General features: G+C 32.9%; 1 pseudogene; it reads right to left on the reverse strand.

The window, feature by feature from the left end:
* Positions 1-13,672: 13,672 nt before the first annotated feature.
* Positions 13,673-16,471, reverse strand: LOC149578175 (putative disease resistance protein RGA3; annotated as a pseudogene).
* Between the last annotated feature and the right edge of the window lie 6,392 nt (positions 16,472-22,863).

Genomic DNA, 22,863 nt, shown 5'->3' on the forward strand with positions numbered 1-22,863 from the left:
TATGGGCTTGCATAGGACAATGCATTTTTCCTACATTTGGCATTCCCACGTGTTAATCTTGCATAACTTTCCAACCTAGATTGGACTATAAAATATTATTATTCTACACAATTTGCTCTTTTCTAGCCTGGAGACTAGCATTTCTTATTGTTGCCGAAGTTTCAAAGTGCCAATTACATTGCCCATTGACTTGTGGACCCTAGTTTTCCTAAAAGGAAAGTGATTTTTAAATATTTTTTATGTCGACAGTGGTACTTGTTATTTTTTTAGTTTTATTATCTAGTGTCCACTGGTGACTGGGCATCTCACATGCTAAGATAGCCTATAGGTTTGCGAATTATATTGAATAGTACCATAGACTATAGTACCTTAGTAGTAGTACCCTTTTTTGAGAATGAATCATATTATTGTTATTATATGTAGTCTAAAACTCTAAGTAGTCTATTGCCATTGTTCATAGTCTTTGACTCATCACTATTTAAGTCTTTTGTTCAACAAATAAGTCAATTTAATTTTTGCAGCCTTTATTGGTTTGCAATTTCAAACAAGAAGGTAACAAGGGTTTTGGTAGGATCCTTGAAAGCCAAGAGAGGCCACCATTACCAAAACACAAAACTATATCGGCATATTTGGGTGGTGGAAATGTTGACAACCTACAAGATTCACAAGTAGGATCTCCAATGCTTATTGAAAAAGGAGATTCATCACAAGTTGGAGACTCAGACCATATTGAAGAAGTTCAAGTTGTTGAACCTAATATCTTAGTCAAGAAAAAAATTGAACACGATTTGGAGGCACTTCCCTTGAGTAGGGAGTCACAAACTAATATTATAGAGTTGGAGTTAGTTCTAGACTAGTTGGATGAGAAAACCAAAAGTGATTCCATAAATCATGTTCATGCACAAAAGGGGAAAAGAAAATTGGAATCAAAGAAAAATCAATCTCATTATGATTTCTCCAAAAGGAATTTTCAATTATAATGAGTGGAAAAGTACTAGTTCATTAAACTAGTGGCCAATCCAATTGATGGTGAACCTCTTGTAGAATGTAGATGTAAGATTTGCACAAAGATTTAACAAAAAAGGAGAAGAGGTTGCAGCTTAAACTTGATACCATAGAAAAGAACGTATGTAAGGTTTAAAAAAAGAAAACTATAGGTGGAGTTGAAAAATCCATGGTAACTTGGAAAACAAAGGACAACTATCTACATATCAGGAATGCCAAAATATATGAGTTACACTAGCAATTATGGGAGAAGCATTTTGTAGGAAAAGTTTCCATTGAAGATTTCATTAGGAAAGAAATGGAAGTGCAAAATATGAGAAAATTAGTTCAATTAAGTGTGGTCTTTTATATTTTGTGTAGAGGATGTCCTATGATGAACTACCCTTCAATTACTACCTTATTGTGCTTTTTTAAAGTTTGAAACTATCCAAATAGTCACTAGTCAGTAAATAGTAGGTGGGAATGGGCTTGATGTCTTGCATAGGTTGAAAAAGAAGATATGAAGGAAAAAATAAAGCATTCAAATTTTATTGCATTTTCTCTAGATGAAGTTACAACAATTGATAATACTTCCTAGGTGTACATGCATGTTTATAATGTAAACAATCTTTGTCATCAACCCTTTCTACTATTTGTTACTAAATTAAGTTGTGGTGTGAAAGCTGAAAATTTATATGATTTATTAAAGAGTACTCTAATTGAGGGTGGAGGTTTGGATAACATGGAGATTGACAAAAAGTTGGTGTGTGTTGGAGCAGATGGAGCTTCAGTTATGCAAGGTCATAAAGGCAGTCTTTGCAAAAAGATCAAGAATGATTTGACACCCTACACTATTTTGGTTGTGTAAGTAAACTGGAATCTCTAATCAAAGAGATTTACCAATACTTTTATCGAAGTCCAAAATGGGTCTGAGAATTTCAACACTTTGCTCAAGGACTTACTAATGGGAGAAAGCTTTTTAAAGACAATGATACTAGATGGATCTCTTTGGATGGACTAGTGCATCGAGTAATCTTTGAATATCCATCATTGCTTGGACTAATCCACTCTATGTGAGATAGATTCCCTCGGCTATATTCAAGTCTAACTAATGTTAAGATACTCTTAACTTTAACAGCTATTCTCCCCATGCTATAGGACATAAAAAAATTTATAAAAAAGGTTCAACAAAGAGCTATGTACAAATAGAATATAATACGATGCATAAAATAAAATGTAATAGCCTAGATACTCTATATCAATTACTACCATTAGATGAATCAAAATTTCCAAAGTGGATAGAAATCACAGATTTGAACAATCCTACAAACTTTTTACATATTGGTGTAAATGATGAGGTATGTGCTAGGGTACATGGAGTTGACATACCAATGCAGTACTATGCATGTGTCAACCCCAACTCCAACCCAAACAAAGTAGGAAGCAAAGTAGAATCGGAACCAGAGAAGGTTCTTTCATGTGTTACAAGTGAAGACAACAAGATGATCAAAGACTTCGTGCTTAACACTATCAAGCGAGTTTTCTACAATCTTCCATTAGAAATTAGATTTAGATTCACTTTAGAAGAATTGCTCGAAGCAATTTCAATTATTTTTCCACAATATTGGTCTCTAAACTATCTAACTAATTTTTGAAGAAGGATGAGGACTTTGATTCAGCATTTTTGCAAACATAAAGTAATCAATGAAGTAACTATATAAATGGAATTTTAGATGAATCTCAACTGACAGATCAATCATATTCTTTTGCAAACATAATTAGGGAACAATATGATCTTATGGAGAACCCAAATGAAGAGGGAGTGGTAAGAAAGCTTTGGAAAAACCTTGGTGACAACAATCAATTGAGAGAGTTGATACTAGAATATTTTAAGCTTATTGATTTATCTTTGACAATGATATTGGGTTCAGTGGAGGATGAGAGAGTTTTCAATACTTTGGGCTTCCCAAAGTCAAAGGTTAGAAACAAATTAGAAAAAAATTTGGATAATTTTTTGAGGCTCTATAATTCTAGGTATGAGGTAGATAGTTTCCCTTATGATAGGGCTTTCAACATTTGGAGAAACCAATGTCAAAGAAGAGGGATAGCCAACATTTCAAACCCAAGTGGCAGTGGCAGTGGCAGTAGTGGCGGTAGTGACAATGGTAGTGGCAGTGGCAGTGGCAGTGGTAGTGGCAATGGTTCATGTCTTAATATTGGAAGCAATGAAGATGATGTTGACTTTGACATGCATACTAACACTGATAGTGAATCTGAAGAAAAAACAATGAACAATGAAATGTCCTATGTAATAAATGAGGAGGATTTTGATGATAGTGATGCTTAGCTAGTCCAGGAAAAGTGGCAACTATAGCAACTTCTCAACTTCAAGTTCAAACTATTCAACTTCTTTATCATTTTTTTCATTTCTAATGCTTTTAAATTTACATTAAAATATATATATATATATATATATATATATATCTAAAATTAGACATTTAACAAATTTATACATCAATAACATTATTTTAACTTATTGTGTAAGTGTAAAACACATTATTTTTAATCTATTCCTATTGAAAATGAGCCAATAAGAATATTCTAAATTGTGTATTTAATTAAACCAATGTAGAGTTAAATAAATAGAATTAGTTGACTTGAATATGTTTATATAAGAAGACATATTATTTTGAATAAAATATAAATCATGCTCCATCATTTTGTAACTACAATACTAATAAACATAAATTACATAATGGATGATTTTGGAAAGGTGGCATGACTACAAACACCCTATAATACATAAGTGATGGGAAAAGCATGTATGATATGGAAAATGAGAGAATGGACTATGCATGGTGCTTGGAGAGGAGAAATTTATCTTTTGTATAGCCAACTCCTACCCTAGATTAGGTGGAAGGTGTAGTTGATAATATTCTATTGACATGCATGCTTACCTATGTGAAAATTGAATAAATACCTTGGGCACTAAAAACTAAAAATTATCTTTGAGCATGACCTACAAAAAAACATAAAATCTTGTGAAATATTTGAAATGATCACTAAATATAACTAAAAATTTATCACCTCAATGTTGGAATATTAATTGTTTGATGTTGTCTGGTGAGCCTCCATGTAGTGCCTGCCCCTAGATCGCATTTCTGTTGTCATTGTCAAATTCTCTTAGGCCAATTTTATGCATATATCAGTTTTAGAGATACTGGATTTATAATATTCTGATATTATTTCATGTCTTGAATTACAAACATATCTATTATAATTTCTTAGTTGTTTTCATTTCACATGTTGTTAATGATGTTTTGATGATTCCTAATTAGTAAATGTGGTTTCTTTTATAAAAATGTTAACATGATGTCTTTAATGATAATTATGTTGTATTGATAGAGATGCATTATTATATGTACGCATTTGATATTAGACTTGTGATTTTTATGATACTTACCCCATACTTGCATGTGTATGGTGTGCATGTTTATTTTATCTTTCTGTGTGGCGTGTTTGATGTGGTTAAGGGAGGGAGTCGTAGTCACCTGCAAGTCGAGATCTACACGATGAACCACTCCCTGCCATTGCCTATTTAGTTTATATATATATATATATATATATATATATATATATATATATATATATATATATATATATATATATATATATATATATATATATATATATATATATATATATATATATATATATATATATATATTAGATACATGTACATGCTCGTCTTTTATGCAGGATGCAAGTATCGGGCATCAACTTTCCTGAATTGCTAGGTTGAGCAAGCCCTATTACAAATACTCAAATGGTGAGAATGGGAAGATAATGATCAAGTCCAATCCTAGCCATAGCCTATAATACTTGTCCTGCAAGGAGGACTCATAATAGACTGTCTACCCTTTTTAAGACCCATGAGTATTTTGTGCATCTGTTGTTTTATGAGTCTTTGATGAATTTCTATTAATTAAGTCTAATTAAAAGATTAAATTAATGATTTAATTTAATGGAAAATTATTATGGCATTTCAAATATTTAATTATATTTAATTAATTGAGAAATTAATTAAGTAAAAAGAATTGAATTTGAAGATAAAAGTTTTAAGAATAAATTTAGAACGTGATAGTATTTATTTAATTAACTAATAATATATTTAGAGTTCATTTTTAAATAAGTGCTAAATATTATTGTTATTTAAGTTAATAAATATTTATCAAATTAAATGCTCAAAAATAAATTAAGAAGTGAAAAGATATTAATTTATGAAAAAGATTTAAGTTCGCATGTTGCGTGCATGAGATTAAAATATATGAAATTAATTAAAAAGATAAAATATGTGAACTTATAAAGATATTTTAAAGTGCGCATGAGATTTAAAAAGTTAATAAATTAATTAAAGCGAAGTCAAGTGGAAATTAAATAAAATAATTTAATAATTCACTTAAAGTGCATGAAAGGAATAATAAAATAATATTTTAATTAAAAAAAAATTAATTGTGCATGAAAGAATTAATTAAATAAAATAATTATAATTTTAGATTGGTGGTGATAGAAACCCTAAAAAGGTAATTAGATTCTATATTAGAGCATTTTTTTTCGGGTCATTATGGGAGACACAGGTTTCAAGGCACACACAAGTTTTGGAGAGCAGCTCGGAGGGTTTGGAAAAGAAGGAAATTTTTTCGTGGTTCAAAGGATTTTGCTTGCAGTAGAAATTTTCATCTAGCTGTTAGAGTTTAGCATCAGAACCAGGTAAGTTCTTGAGTTTTCATTCATCCAATTAGAATTTTAGATGATCCTGTCTTCTTCGTGTTTGCTGAAATCAATTTCTCTAGGTTTTCTTGCATGAATCTATCGCTTCGTGTTCTGTATCTAGGATAATTGTATTGTATCTTGTATGTATGATTAGATTGAAAGAAAAATAATTCCATCCGAAACCTCTTCTACAGGTGAAAGAAAATCGTAGTTAAATCTAGGAAAGGTTTGAGATTTAAAAGAAAATTTTAAATTAGAAATTTGATTGGCTAAACTTGTTTATCCTATTAGACTAAATTTGTAAATATTGTTAAAAATATATATAATAAAACAATAATGTTTGAATTAATTTTATTAATTTTTAATAAAATTAAAATTAAAATACATATGTTAAAAGGGTGATAATATATAATTTATGTTGAACTTTAGATAAATCTAAAAATAATATGATACATATATTTATATGCAATTGCAATGGGGGTGTTTGTTTTAAAAGTTTTAATTTATGAAAAAAAATTGTAAAAAAAAAACATATATTAAAAAATGACCCCTTACCTTCTACGTGGTTGTTAAAGCCGTGCATACGAGTGTGGTTGCCTGTAATTTTAAATCACGTGGCACCATTAATAAGTTGGCGGCTATTGGTAGAAAAAATACAGCTAATCACCTTCTTCCAATTTATGAGTGTTAGAGAGTTTGATTTTAATATTGATTAACATTAATTTTATAAAAGTTTTTAACAACAAACAAATTAAATTTAAAAAAAAATGTGCCCCACTTAACCATATTTGGATCGGCGGCCTATTACTATAAATAGGATACTTTTAAAGTTTTATTAATATTTTATTAATATTTTCATTAAAGTACTATGTTAATAGTCTTTTTAAATATATATAAACTTTTAATTATTATTTTGATTTATAATGTTTATTAATATTTATTAATTAATTTACAAATACTAATTTAATAAATTTAATAATTAATAAATATTATTAATTAAAAATTCTTCTTTTTCAATAGTTTTGTTTAATAATTGTTTATTACTAATAAGTAATTTATAATGCTAATTGTTAATTTATGTGAGTATGGATATAATTATTAATTGATTTAATTAAGATAATTTAATTTAATTTAATTAAGAATGGAAGTTAATTTAATGGAGTTTAAAACTTACTTAATTGTTATTGTTAATAATTAACAATATTGATTTTTTATAAAATTATAGTTATTCTATTTAAAATCAATAAGTCGTTATTAACTAAATAAATGAATGGGTTATTGGATGGAATAAATGGAGAATCTTATAACTTGTAACATACACTAAAACTTTACTTGTAATCCAATTATGTATTTTAACTATGAAATTGTGATGTTTCTTGTACTATCTATGCTTTTGGATTTTGGAGTCGATTAGTTGTTGATCAGTTTAGGATGTACACCAAAGGTTTTTCTAAATTTATTTTATACTATTTATGTGGCTGGATGTCATGATGTGTTTTGTGATTCAAATTGAGATTATATTTATGAGATTTACTTGTGGAGCATTTATTATCAGGTTGCCTATTAAGGAACCGAGTTTGATCATTATGAGTGTTGTGGTATGGGACACAACTGTGTTTTTTATGTGCTTAGGAGAGGTTGTCTAGGTACGTGACTTGGGAGTGGCTTGCAATAGGGGTCCGGGACCCAAAGTGGTCAGTGCCAGGGTAACCTAATGAAATTTATGTAATAAGTGATAATCTAGTAATTAAAAATTGTTTGGGGGGAAACACACTAAACAGATAAGTTAGAGATATTTGATCCACCCATGCCTTGAGTGCTTGTATAGACTAAGGATGGGAATGGGATGATTGTCTCGTCTTTTTGAGAGGGCTTTTTCGTTTCCACATGTGTCATGTTGAGGGTCCAGGGTTCAGAGTAACCAGTCCAAGGTAACTCAACGCTTGAGGGTCCGAGGTCTATTAAGAGATCAGTCTAGGGTAACTCAAGTAGCCATGTGATGACAATCCCTAGTATGTAGCCTGAGTTTTCTCTGTAGGTTTTGTGTACCTCTGATGGTGTACTTATTGTTGGATGTGGTGTACTTATTGTTGGATGTGTTTATTGTGGTTATTAATTTCATTGATGATGATTGGTGATTCATGGATATTGTACTTTTGACATGTGGCTTTTGACTTGAGCTGATTATCTTTCATTGACTTTATCTTATGATCTTGGTATTTGGGTTATACTTGGTTCGTGTATTATGTTTGGTTATGTGGAGTTGGTATTGGATTGAGAGTTCTTACTTTTGGATTATTTTATCTTCTTGAGTAGCATGTGTTACCTTTGAGGTAGTTTTGGCTATTAGGGGGTACCTTGCATAGGAATGTTTTATGTTTGATTAGCCGTATGTGGATTGTTCATTATCTTCCCTGCACGATGGGAGTGGAAGCTTGACTAGGTAACCACGTGGTCGGGAGGTAGTGTCTTCTTACCATTTGGGTTCCCCTCATATTGCCAGCTATTGGATGTTCATTGCAGAAGATGTACCTTTATCATTCTTATTTCTTATCTTAGAGACTTCTTTTCAGATGATGTATATATGTTATCATGTATTCTGATTTATTGTATCTATTTTCAAATACCCTGCAACATGTGTAGTGGATGTTATTTAGTGGATGTACTTTCATTATATTAGATATACTTATGCTTTGCTTATGCGATTATGTATCTATTATTTCTTTATGATCTTGAGACATTGTACTTGGAACTTAAACTAATTGATTTAAATTATTAAATGTGACTCAACATGAAGGAACCCTTGAGGAATTGAAACTGTATTTATAATTTCAAATGTGTATTTGATGTGTATGTTCTTATTGCTTCCACATTAATGTTATCTTGATGATGTTTAAACTTTTTTTTTAAAAATAGTTCGGTAAACATTGTAACATGTTAGGTTTATTTCTCTTGGGTTCCCAAGTGGGGCGTTACACTTGAATACATCTACCCATCAAAATACTTTATAACTGCAATAGTCAGAAACATTAAATATGGTAGGTTAGTTTGAATTTGAAAATGGGAGGGAGATTTTGTGTGGACAACAAAAGACAAAAGGGGGGAATGCTCCTTTATGCTATAAGTTAGATCTAGACATTTTAAGAGTCAAACAAGTTCAATAGAGCAGCAGTAGAAAAACCAATTCATCAAAGTGTAATAGCACCATGAGTGACTAACCTTCTGAGTTTTGTAGAACTGAAGTTTTGTCTTGTATGAGTAGTGTTTTCTTCAGGCTTATTGTATCCAACCATAAGTTGTTGTAAGTCTGATTTAAGTATTTAGATACTTTGTTCTTCTAGGGTTTATAGTTTACTCTCCATATTTGTATCAATTTGACTTAGTTAATAGGAAACAAGCAAGCATACTTGAAAGTCTCAAATCTATTTTTTTGTGATCTTGTCTCCATTGGTACTTTTCGTTATGCATGTTAGTAGTTTTGGAAAGAAGAAGAGAAACCATTAACTCTTTTATGCATTTTCTGGAACATTTTTGTTTCTCCCTGCATTACTTGGCTTGTGTTTGAGCCGAGTAACTTGGCTCCCATTGACTAGGAAACTTGGTCTCCTTTTTCAAGCTCTCTTCTTTTGAGCTCCTTTTGGTGACCTCATCGAAAGATGCATCTCCCAAAATATCAGCTCTAAGCTCCCTAGATATGGAAACTGATACATCAAGGGTAAAAGAATGATGTTCTCTAAATCTAGTACTAAAATCTTGTAAACTCTTACATATGGTTGCACAGATCTATCTATATACACCATCATTGGAGGAGAGTATAGATTGCTTTAATCTAGTAACCTTCTACTCTACGAATGAAAATAGTGCATCAATATCAATCCATGGAGGTGTCATAGCAAGAGCCACAATAGGACTTTCAGTAGGAGTTGCACCAAGTGGTGTAGCACGAGCCCCACCACGAGCCCTACAACGAGCCACACCATGAGCCCCATCATCAGTGGCACCACAAGCAACACCACAAACTACACCATGAGTCACAATACGAGCCACAATAGGAGCTGCACTAGTAGGAGTCACAACAAGAGCCTCAATACACTGAGGCTGATCAGGTGAAGTCATACATGCAATGATCGAGCTAATATATATTGTAAATGCACATAACATGTATGTAATCTAGTACACAAATTTATATTTAAAAGATACAAATCATAAATCATCTAATCTTCACATCAATATATCATACATGAGAAAGAGAGCTCATTAGGGTTAGGGTTTGAACTAGATTAGAGTTTGAGTTATAGTTTGTGGTAGATTAGGTTTAGAGTTAGGGTTAGATTTATAATTAGGGTTAAGAATTAGCATTATAGTTCTAGGGTTAACAATAGTTTGGTAAAGTTAAAGTTTGGGTTAGCTTTATGGTTAGGGTTATAATAAGAGTTATATAATTAGGGTTCGAGTTAGAGTTAGAGCTAGTTAGGGTCCAAGCTATCCAACTAGACTTAGAGTTATAAAATTAAGATTATAGTTAGGGTTATAGAACTAGGGTTATATATATAGCCTGTTAGGGTTAAGGTTAAGGGTGGATCAAAGTTAGGGTTAGGGTTAGAGATTAAGTTAGGGTTAGATTAGGGTTTGAGTTTGAGTTCTAGAGCTAGAGTTAGATTTAGGATTTGGTTTAGGGTTAGAGTTAGGGTTAATAATTAGAATTATAGTTCTAAGGTTAACAATAGGGATATAGTTAAAGTTTGTGTTAGCATTACGGTTAGGGTTACAATTAGAGTTATATAATTAGGGTTCAAGTTAGAGTTAGAGGTAGTTAGGGTTCAAGATATCTAGTTAGAGTTAGAGTTATAAAATTAAGATTATAATTAAGGTTACAAAACTAGGGCTATATATAGCTCGTTAGGGTTAGGGGTGGAATTAGTGTTAGGTTTTAGGTTAGAGGTAGAGTTAGGGTTAGGCTTAGATTAGGGTTAGAGTTAGGGCTTGAGTTTGAGTTTTAGACCTAGAATTAGAGTTAGGCTTTGTCTTAGGGCTAGGGTTAGGGTTAGGGCTAAGAATTAGAATTATAGTTCTAGGGTTAACATTAGTGATAGAGTTAAAGTTTGGGTTAGCATTATAGTTAGGGTTGCAATTACAGTTATATAATTAGGATTCATGTTAGAGTTAGAGCTAGTTAGGGTTCAAGCTATGAAGTTAGAGTTAGAGTTATAAAATTAAGATTATAATTAGGTTATATAACTAGGGTTATATATAGAACGTTAGGGTTAGGGTTAGGGGTGGAATTAGAGTAAGGGTTAGGGTTACCTAGTTAGATTAGGGTTAGAGTTAGGGTTAGAGTTAGAGTTAGAGTTAGAGTTAGAGTTAGAGTTAGAGTTAGTTAAAGTTAGGTTTGGCTTATGGTTAGGGTTAATAATTAAAATTAGAGTTCTAGGGTTAACAATAGGGGTATAGTTAAAGTTTGGGTTAGCAAATTAGGGTTATTATTATGTAATTACAACTTTATAATTAGGGTTCAAGTTAGAGTTAGAGCTAGTTAAGGTTTGAGCTAGAGTTAGAGTTATAATTAGGATTAGAATTAGGGTTATAGAACTACCTAGGTTATATATAGGGTTCTAAGGTTAGGGTTAGGGGTGGAATTAGAGATAAGATTATGATTATTGTTATGATTAGAGATAGAGTTAGGACTAGGGTTAGGGTTAGGGTTAGGGTTATCTAGTTAGGGTTTGAGTTTGAGTTAAAATTAGAGTTAGGGTTAGCTCATTACCTAGTTAGGTTACAATTAGAGTTAGGATTAGAGCTATGTTTCGAGTTATAGTTAGAGTTACAGTTTAGGTTAGGGTCAGTGATAGAGTTATGATTAGGGTTAGGGTTAGGGTTAAAATTAGGGTTAGAGTTAGGGTTCGAGTTTGAGTTTGAGCTTAAGCTAGAGTTAGAGTTAGGGTTTCGTCTAGGGTTAGGGTTAAGATTAGAACAATGGTTATATATGGGGTTAGGGTTAGGGTTAGACTTTTAAACTTATTATTTTATGTTTTCTAATATTAAATACTAATTGTTTTCTAAATTTTCTTCCTAATCTTAAATTAATAATTTTCAAATATTCTAGAATAATTTTTTTTTAATTTTCTTATGCTTTTTTAATATTTTATAATATTGTAGTAAAAAAATTAATATTTTCTAAAATTTTCTATCATTTTTTCTATTTTTTTTCTAATATTTTTCTAATAGAACAAATATTTTCTAAATTTGTTTCATAATATTATAAAATATTTTTCTAATATTAGTGATAATTTTTTTTTAATATTTTATAATTTTTTTCTAATATTTTCTCCTATTGTATAATAATATTTTTTATTATTTGCGAATAATTTATAGTATTTTATATTTTTCTATTCTAATATTTTAAAAAATATTTTCAAATGTTTTTCTAATATTTTGTAATTTTTTCTAATATTTGCTAATTTTTTTCTAATATTTTTCTAAATTTGTTTCGTTAATGTTATGCTAATATTTTTCTAATATTCTAAATTAACATATTTTAAATATTTTCTAAAAAAATTCAAATATTCTAGACTATTATTTTTAAAATTTTCTTAATGTTTTTCTAATATTTTGTAATGTTTTTAAAATATTTTCTTATATTTTTCAAACATTTTCTAATTTTTTAGACTAATATTTTAAAAAATATTTTCTTATGTTTTTCTAATATTTTCTAATATATATTTTAAATAATTTTCTAATAAGAAAAATATTTTTCTTAAAAAATTTCCTAATGTTATACTAACATATTTCTAATATTCTAGATTAACATTTTAAAATATTTTCTAAAGTAATTTCTAATATTTATCTAATTTAACACTATTATTTTCTATATTTGTTTCCTAATGTTAAATTAATAATTTTCTAATATTCTAGACTAATTTTTTTTAATAATTTCTAATATTTTCTAATGTATTTTCTAATAACACTAATATATAATTAAAAAATATTAAAAAATTATAAACAAAAAATTAATATAATTAACTAAGATTAATAACGCAATACAAACATTAAATTAACATGAAAATATCTAGATATCTTAGATCACACAAAAAGAAATATCTACTCTCTATCATAAATTATTCATTTAGAATAACTATAAATAGAAATTTATTTGTGTTAATGCAAACTTTGAAACACTCTAACGTGAAAGAGATTTAGAAAATACACAAAAAAAAATCTATTTGATGTATCATACCATCGATCACTTTGAAATTTTTGCAAATAGATATTTCAATATCCTTGATTCATTTGCATAAACAAAAAAAAAAATTATAAAATATTTTTTTCTTAGAAATCAAACTTTATCACCAATAAAATTTGTAATATCACAAACATTAATAAAATTAGATTTGCATATAAATTTTAATTTTAATTTGTAAATAAATTTTTTTGTCAATGTTAACTTTTTCTCTATTAAAAATTATAATAATTATTTTACAAATTTTACTTGAGGTGTCTAATTTACATGTATAAAAATATAGGTGGATTTAAAAGGAAAATAATATCATAGTATTTTAGAAAAGTCAAGTCATAATGAGAACTAGATTAGTTTAATTTTATAAATATTAACATAAGAAAAAATATAACATTATTTACATTAAGTTGTGTTTATTAATTACTTGATTTTATGGATTATATAGTGTGAACCTCTTTGTAAATAATTTACTTAGTTTTCTATATAAATGTATCTATATATACATATCTTCATTCTCAATATCTTTATTTTATAAACTTTAAAATGTCATTTAAATTATCTATATTTATAAATTTGAACATTCTATTAAAAAAATTATTTTTTCATATATATACTAGACTTATCAAAATAATTTGATATGTATACTATATAAAGAAATTGTCTGCCAACCCCACAACCTCATTATGTCCTAATTATGAGATTAGGGTTATTGGCTTTCATTTTATTAGATTATTCCCCACCTTTTTCAAAGAAATGTGTCACTCCAGTGTACTGAAATGTGAAACGTGCATTGTTTCAAACTTTTCAGCAGCTTCAATCCACTCAGAACTCTCTTTAGATTGGAACACCAGCTTACTTGTAGTGTCTCTGGGTGTTGCATTGCTCCTTCCTCTATCTCTGTTTCTGACAACTCTTCTAACTCATCAAAAAAATAAATTTGAAGAAAGCATAGCTGCGGGAATACCCTTGGTTTCCAAAACCCTTTTGGCAATACCTTGCAATTTGCGTTGTGCATTAAACGCAAACATATTAAGTTGGGCAATGTTTCTAGTGGTGGATATTCAGCACAATGGTTTCCGTCTAAATACAATGTCATCAGATTTGAGAAGGCACATATCCAATCTGGCAATGCAAAGTTGACTAACGAAAGGACTTGAAGATCTTTCATAGCTGTCATCTTCTCTAATAGAGGTGGAGGACTATCATAGCCATATCTAAGACTATGGTATAGTTTCAAAATACGCATCTTCACCAAGCTGGCAAGGATCCCATATTCTATACTTTTCAATTGAGCATCGTGATAAATACGTATGTGCACTTCACAAAGGTTGACCAAATTGACCAAATGTTCCAGCTTTAAGAGTCAATCGTCTTCAACTGATAGGTTAATGCAGCTAGATGACCTAAGTACCCTTAAAGAGACAACTCTCGATATTCCCTTGGGAATGGATACAATTCAGTTATGTCCAGATGTTGTAGATAGTCCAGTTCACCAATCCAGTTTGGCAATTCTTTTAGACTAAAGCACCAAGAAATATCAAGAAAACGAAGACTCTTGTTACTTCTTACACATGCTGGAACCTCAATAATGTTTGTCCAACTCAAATTCGAAAATCTAAGGAGCTTCAAATTTTCAACACAAGCAGGCAGTGATGAGATATCTGTATTACTCAAGTAAAAAATGCGCACTACTCTGACACCGCTAAGCAAAGTTGTTAGAATATTATGAATGCCGCTGTTTTAAGAGAGATAAAGTGTGAAGACATGATGCACAATATGCCCTATCACTTGCCATTGCATCTACATCATCATCCCCTACTCTTTTCTTGACCATTAAAACCCTGGTTGGACCTCTCTTCAAGGCTTCCTCTGCACTAAATGCACATTTACTCTCTCTTGATATACTCATGGCCAAATCAAGCACTAGATCATGTAATTTGCACCTTGTATCTACCTTAGTACCACAAAAATCATTATCATAATAATGGAAAGGTTGTCTCTCGAGCAAACAGAGACTATGGAGATGACATATATATAGTCCCATCCAATATCTAGCGTGTCATCTCCTTGAGGAATATGTCCTTCTGCTGCCCACAGATTTATGAGATATTCGGAATGTATTTGCTCGTCCTCAGCAAAGAAAGAAAGAAATGAAAACACTGCTTAAGATGAGGAGGGAGAGAATCATGACTCAACTTGAGAATCTGCATGACTGGATCCTCAGCATGAGATAATGCTCTGAGCTGCCTCATTTTGGATCGCTTGTCAATCTCTTGCCTTTGAGAGACGCTCCCAATATTTTAACGGCCAAGGGCAATCTCCCACATTCCCTTTCAATTTCGCGAGCCATCGACTCAAATGGCTTTGGCGGCTGATTTTGAGGGCAGTCAGGGAACGCATGAGCACAAAAGAGCTCCCAACTCTCTTCTTCTGACAAAAGCTGCATCTCATAAACACGGGCGTCCAGATCGCGGCACTCAAATCTGCTTCTTGTTGTCACCACAACTCTGCATTGTGTACTGCAATTATTATTATTCCCCATTGGAAGGCCAAGTGCATAGATCAAGTCATCCTGCCCAGTTGCCCTCCACACATCATCCAGCACCACAAGACAAGTTTTGCTTGCTAAAAGTTTGTCATGAATCAATTTGGCTGCTTGGACCTCACTCACTTTCCCATCAACAATCTCATTCAAATCTTTTATTTCGGAGGCCAAGTCAGCTTGCAGCCTTCTAAGGGAATAAGTCTGAGAGACAGTAAGCCACACAGACTTCTCAAACTTATCCTTCACTCTGCTGAAAACATTTTTCATGAGAAATGTTTTCCCGGAGCCGCCCATACCAACGACGGCAACGATAGGAGAGGCGGCTGTATCTTCCAGAAGATGAACGACTTTTTGGACTTTGGAGTCAATGGCCACTGGTCTTGCCTCGCTCTCAATGAGGCTTGCTCCCCTCCACTTTACATTCCCACCAGATGTACTTGCTGAGGGTAATTGGTCTGGATGAATGAGATCCCCAACAAATTTCAACTCCGCCGCATCTGCCATGATGGACCCCGTCCTATCTTTCACGTCTCTCAGCCGACGTGCCATTTTATAGCGAAAGGCTACTTGACAATAATTGAAATTAACACAGGGGACACAAGTATGAGCATTATGCAAGTGAATAATTGACTTAATTTTTTATATAAATTTATCTATTTATACATATCATTGAAAATTAAAATTATAAAGAAACATGGTGACAGCAGATAACAAAATTATTTCATTAATCTGAATGCACACAATGTGTTACAATTTCTCTCTATTTATAGAGACTTCCAACACCTATAGGTTTGTAGAGCTTCCCTCAATTCATGTTGAAAATAAACTAACTTCCTCATACATTGCAGAGGATCTGGTATTATTTTGACAGCACTAATAGTCAATGGCTGGAAGTATGACAGACTGACAGTTTTGTTGTAACTAACCAGCCACATGGGTTTGACTACTTCTAACATCCTCCCTTAATTTCTACCACTAAAGACTCTTTCAGTGGGAGAAATTACAATAAGAAATTTAAACATGATAGGTCCCAGCATTAAGCCTTTTGAGGTACCCATTTACAACATAGAAAATTCATTTCTCTTGTTAAGTGGTTTTAGCTTACCACAAACTCTTTGGAAAAAAATGCTTTAGGATCTTTCACCCAAACAAGTGGTTTTGGTTTACCACAAACCCTTCAAGACTTTTAGGTTTTTCACCTAAATAAGTGGTTTTGGGTTACCACAAACCGTTCAATAGATTTACTTAAACAAGTGGTTTTGGATTACGACAAACCTGTCAAACTTCACAAAACCATTGATCCAATGATAGATAAACCAATTTAAAAAATTTCTCTAGCATACTAATATTGAGTCCATATGAAAAATAATCCATCTACCGAGTCACATGGGTACCCAGCCGTTGTGCTCGCTAGTTCTCTAAGAATATTTTTCAGATACATGGTTCATCAATTTAGTAAAAACTTTTGAGGTGTCAGGTACAACTGATAGTGCAACTCTTGCTACAACCATCACTATTTTGATCTTCATATTGCAAACATTGACTTCAATGATCAGCCTTTCTTTTCATTTGACAACAACATATCATCTCTAGCTTGCTCCAACTTGCATTTCCACAACTCCTTTTCTCTATCAGTTTGGTGAGGTTCCCCAATTTCTTTATTTACTAACCTCCATAAAGCCTTCTCTCTTAGAGCATTCTTGACTGCAATCTTCCAATCTGCAAAACCACTTCCATCAAAGATAGGCAAAACTTCATTTGAAGAACCCATGTTAGCAAAAAAATTAGCCTTCAAACAAATCTAGCAATATTCCAGCAACATAACAGCCCTTCAACCAAATATCACTCCAAAAAAAAATATCAGCCCTACAAACAAACCATTTCCAGCAATATATTTTCCTTCAACAAAACCCTCTAGCAATATTTCTAGCTGAATTTCTAAATAAATCTCCAGCTGAACTTGGCTAAACCTTGCTCTAATAACATCAAGACACAACAGCGCTTGGCATGATAAACATCAGGACCCAACAGCACAGCCCAAAAATCTAACAGCTCTAATACCATATTCAAAATTAAAACTATAAAGAAACATGGTGACAGTAGATAACAAAATTATTTCATTAATCTGACTGCACACAATGTGTTACAATTTCTCTCTATTTATAGAGACTTCCAACACCTATAGGTTTGTAGAGCTTCCCTCAATTCATGTTGAAAATAAACTAACTTCCTCATACATTGCAGAGGATCTGGTATTATTTTGACAGCACTAACAGTCAATGGCTGGAAGTATGACAGACTGGCAGTTTTGTTGTAACTAACCAGCCACATGGGTTTGACTACTTCTAAAACATATCTTCATTTTCAATATCTTTATTTTATAAACTTAAAAATTTCATTTAAGTTATCTATATTTATAAAATTAAACAGTGTATAAAATGTTTTTTTTTTTCATATATATACGAGACTTATCAAAATAATTTGATATGTATACTATATAAAGAAATTGTTTGCCAACCCCACAACCTTAAAACACCCTAATAAGGAGATTAAGGTTATTGGCTTTTATTTTATTACATAATTCCTCACCTTTTTTGAAGAAATGTATCACTTCAGTGTTATGAAACGTGCATTCTTTCAAACTTTTCAGCAGCTCCAATCCATCCAAAACTCTCTTTAGATTGGAACACTAGCCTACTTGTGAAAAATCAATTATTGCAGTCACTGATTATCAATCTCCTATCTTAAATGATTATTAAACTTATGAAAACAAATTCTCAGCTAATATTGAAAAATAACATAACTGCAACTTCACTTATATAATATGGAAAGAAATGAACAATACAATGAACACAATATTTTTAAACAAATTGTCCCTGGATAAACTCCTCAGGGAAAACTAGTTCTACAAATGAGAAATTATATTAAACTTCATCAAATCAAGAGATACAAAATTCCTTTCCTCTCACTGGCAGAACTTCGACAACCTCCTAATTTCTCCTGCTAATATTCCCCACTGCTATCCCCATGGTAACATTGTGCCCTTGCTAACACTGCAAGACAATTTTCTATCACTGCAAAATGCTTCTCCAAAACTTGTATTTCCAAATGACCCAATGACCCCTTTTTATACTACCCTATTGGAAAAACTAATGACTGAGATTAAATCAAACCAACAGCTGAGATCAAGACAACTCGACAGCCAATAATAGAATTGGTTGCAAGGTGTCCAAAAGGGAATCACTAAAATTAGTAAATAATTATCCTTGCAACAACTATTTACTAATTCTTGGCAAGTGGACGAACAACTATCCAAACTACCCATAACTAATGCTGCTATACATAGATAAGGACAAATAGCTGTCCAAGCTACCCATAAATACTACTGCTATTTTCGGGTCAGAAATAATAGTTGTCCAACTAACAATAATTAACACTCCCTCTTAGCGAGGAAGCTGTTCTGCATGACACCCATCTTATCTCTAAAGAAGATAAATTTGGCCTTTCCTAAAGCCTTCGTCAGAATGTCTACTACCTACTCATCTGTAGGTATGTATTGTAGTCGAACAATACCTCATTGTACACAATCCCTAATGAAGTGATATGTGATATCTATATGTTTAGACCTATCATGAAACACTAGATTCTTAGACAACTTGATGCAACTCTGATTGTCACAATGTATCACAGTAGTCTCAACCTTTTGACCAAACAAGGGTACTAACAACTTTTGAAGCCATATAGCTTCACATGTGGCCATGCTAGTTGCTATGTATTCTGCTTCTGCTAAACTTAGAGCCATAGACTTCTGCTTCTTGCTAAACCAAGATACAACTCTTGACCCCAAACTGAAACAACACCCTGAAGTGCTCATTTTGTTCATTGTACTTCCTGCCCAATTTGCATCAGTATAGCCTATCAACTTGATACCTTCACCTCGAACATATCAGATCCCATACTCGACTATACCACGCAAGTAATGTAGCACATGCTTAGCCACTATCCAATGCATTCTCTTTGGTTCAACCATGAACTGACTAAGAGAGTTAACTGCTAAATGCTATATCTGGCCTAGTGTTGACCAAATACATAAGCGAACCAATCAACTGTCTATACAAACTGAGATTTACATCTTTCTCCATTAGATGTATCTACCTTCCTCCAATTCGTAATCATGGGTGTAGACATGGCTTTGCAATCCTCCATCCCGAATTTCTTCAAGATTTCAATGCAATATTTTCTTTGACCAAAGAAAATCTCCCCATCTGTCTGCCACACTTCCATGCCTAGAAAGTAGTGCATAAGTCCTAAATCCTTCATCTTGAACTCTTCTACAAGGTTTCCCTTGCAATCCACTATGAGCCCTAGTGAACCTGTAAGAAACAAGTCATCCACATAAAGAACAAGAATGACAATCTCACCCCCAACCACCAAGTAGTAGAGGTTAGCATTTGCTTCACTCTTCACAAAGCCTATTTTCTGCAAATATGTATCAATGCACTCATACCATGCTCTAGGAGGTTGCTTGAGTCTGTACAATGCTTTCTTCAATCTGTACACGTGGGTCTCTTTGCTGTGTGCTACAAAGCCTTCTGGTTGTTCTATGTATACCTCCTCCTTCAACTCACCATTAAGAAATGTGGTCTTAACATCCATTTGATGGATCTGCCATCGCATTTGTGTTGCAAGTGAGATTATAGCTTGTATAGAAGTATACTTGGCAACTGGAGCAAATGTCTCCTCATAGTCTATTCCCTCCTTCTGAGAGAACCCCTTTTCCACAAACCTTGCCTTGTATTTCTCGATGCTACCATCTGCACCGTGCTTTATCTTATAGATCCAGCGTGATCCAACTACAGCCCTATTTGTTGGTCTAGGTACTACCTCCCACACATCATTTTGCATTATTGAAGAATATTTCTCAACCATAGCATCTCACCATACCTGATGTTCTATAGCTTCCTGATAGCTAGAAGGCTCACTATCTACCAACTGACTAACTAATGCCACATAGTCATTGAACTTGGCTAGTTGTCTTCACTGTCTAGTACTCTTCCTAGGAGCTGCCATAAACTCTTGAGTATCCCTTTGCCCGCTGCCAACTGTAGAGGATGAAATGTCAACCTCTAAGTCTTCTAGATGCATTTCTTATTGCACCTGTTGCTCCATACTCTGTGAATCTTCACTAACTGAGTCTACACTCGTACTAGTAACTGTACTTGAGCTTTGCTACCCTTGACTTGGTCTTGGAGCTTCTATTGGCTGCTCACTCTGATCATCTGCTGGCAAATCCTGGGATCTCCTGAATGCCTTGTCCTCCACGAACTTGACATCCCATCTGACAATAATTCTTTTAGTCCTTGGAATGAAAATCCTATATACTTTTGAGGTCTCACTGTACCCAACAAAGTACCTCCTCTCTACAGTCTGATCTACCATTGTACATGTATCTCTAGGAATATGGCAATATGCCAAACTCTCGAATATCCTGAAGTGACTAACATCTGGCTTCTTCCCTGTGAAACCCTCCTCTGGTGTCATCTTCCCTAGCACCTTGTGTGGAACTCTATTCTGAATGTAGACTATTGTATTACACGCTTCTACTCATAAGTAACGGGGCATGTCCTTGTCATGTAGCATAGCTCTTGCTGCCTCCAATATAGAACGGTTCTTCCTCTCAACAACTCCATTCTGCTGTGGATTGTAAGGAACAATCCATTCTCTCTTGATTCCTTCTCTAGTATAGAACTCCTGGAAGACATTTCCTTTGTACTTGCCTCCATTGGCTGACCGAAGAACCTTTATCTTCTTTCTTGTCAAATTCTCGACAAGAGCCTTGAACTCTTGGAATCGACTGAAAACCTCATCCTTAGTCTTCAAGAAGTATATCCAGGTCTTTCTAGAGAAATCATCAATAAAAGTAACATAGTACTCATATCCTCTAAGAGATTTTGTCGATATTGGTCCACAAACATTTGAATGTACTAGATCAAGAACACCCTTAGATCTGGTGTCACTCTTTGGAAAAGATGCTTTCACAAACTTCCCCAACACACATCCTTTACATACATCATCATGCTCTATGCTCACCTCTAAAACACCTATCACCGTCTCATGAAGCAATCTAAGTACTCCATGATGAATATGGCCCATCCTCTTATGCCATAGCTCTCCAAGATCTCTATGATTATTGTTGCTCATGAGTGCCTTAGGAGTATCAAACTGTAATCTATAAAGGTGACCACTCCTAACTCCAATAGTTATGGGTGATTTCCAATCCGTGTGCTTAATCAACACATTTGTCCCTCTAAAGAGTACATTATACCCCCTATCTTGAAGAACAGATACAAAAATCAAATTCATACCTAAGCTTGGCACATATAACACATCATGAAGTCAAATTATCTTTCCATTCTCCCTGTAAAACTGAACGGTCCCTTTCCTAACAGGGTTGAATTTGGACAAGTTTCCCATAGAAATCTGGATGTTGGTGTCCTCCTCCTTGTAATTGGAGAAGTACTCTCTAACTCCTGCCATATGAAATGATGCCCCACTATCTATATACCAAACACACTATAAGGTTGAGCTAACCATATAAGCTATGAGTGCAAACTCATCTTCCATTCTATTGGAGAGTTCTTCCGTACTTGTTGAAGCTACCACTTGCTTCTTACCCTTCTTCCTCTTTGGGCAATCACTGACATAGTGGCCAAACTTGTGACATCCAAAGCATTTGATCTTAGAAAGGTCCTTCTTCTTCTTCTCACTTTGTGAATTTGATCCTTTGCTAGATCCCTTCTTTGCTTTCCCTTTACCTGCTAGGGCAACATTCTCTTGTTCCACCTCATTTGTTTGACTCTTGTTGGCCCCATTGACAAGACTTAGTCTAAACTCCTCCTAAGTGAAATCAGTCCATAGTCAATCCTAACTTGGTAAAGTGTCTCATCTACTGACAACTTGAACAAAGACACTCCATTTTTTAGTAAACCCATTTAGGGCTATTCTCACTAGCTCGTCATCACTAGGGCTATCTCCAACAATGGCTAACTCATCCTTGACAAGTTTGAGCCTAGTGAGGTAACTTGTGATGTCTTCTCCCTGATTCATTCGAGTATTCTTTAGCTTCTCTCTAAGAATCAACTTCCTGTTGGTGGTAGCATTCTGGTATAGATTTTGAATGGTGTCTCACATCTTCTTCGCCGTATCTAGCTTTGCAATATGTGGAACAATATGATCCTTGACACCATCAAGGATAATCCTCCTTGCTTTGGCATCATCCTTTCTATATGCTGCAAGCTGGGTTGCATCCATTGGTACAGGTACAACA

This window comes from Cupressus sempervirens, chromosome 1, assembly GCF_028749045.1.
Source record: "Cupressus sempervirens isolate cs-2001-9-10 chromosome 1, ASM2874904v1, whole genome shotgun sequence".
Taxonomy (NCBI): Eukaryota; Viridiplantae; Streptophyta; class Pinopsida; order Cupressales; family Cupressaceae; genus Cupressus; species Cupressus sempervirens.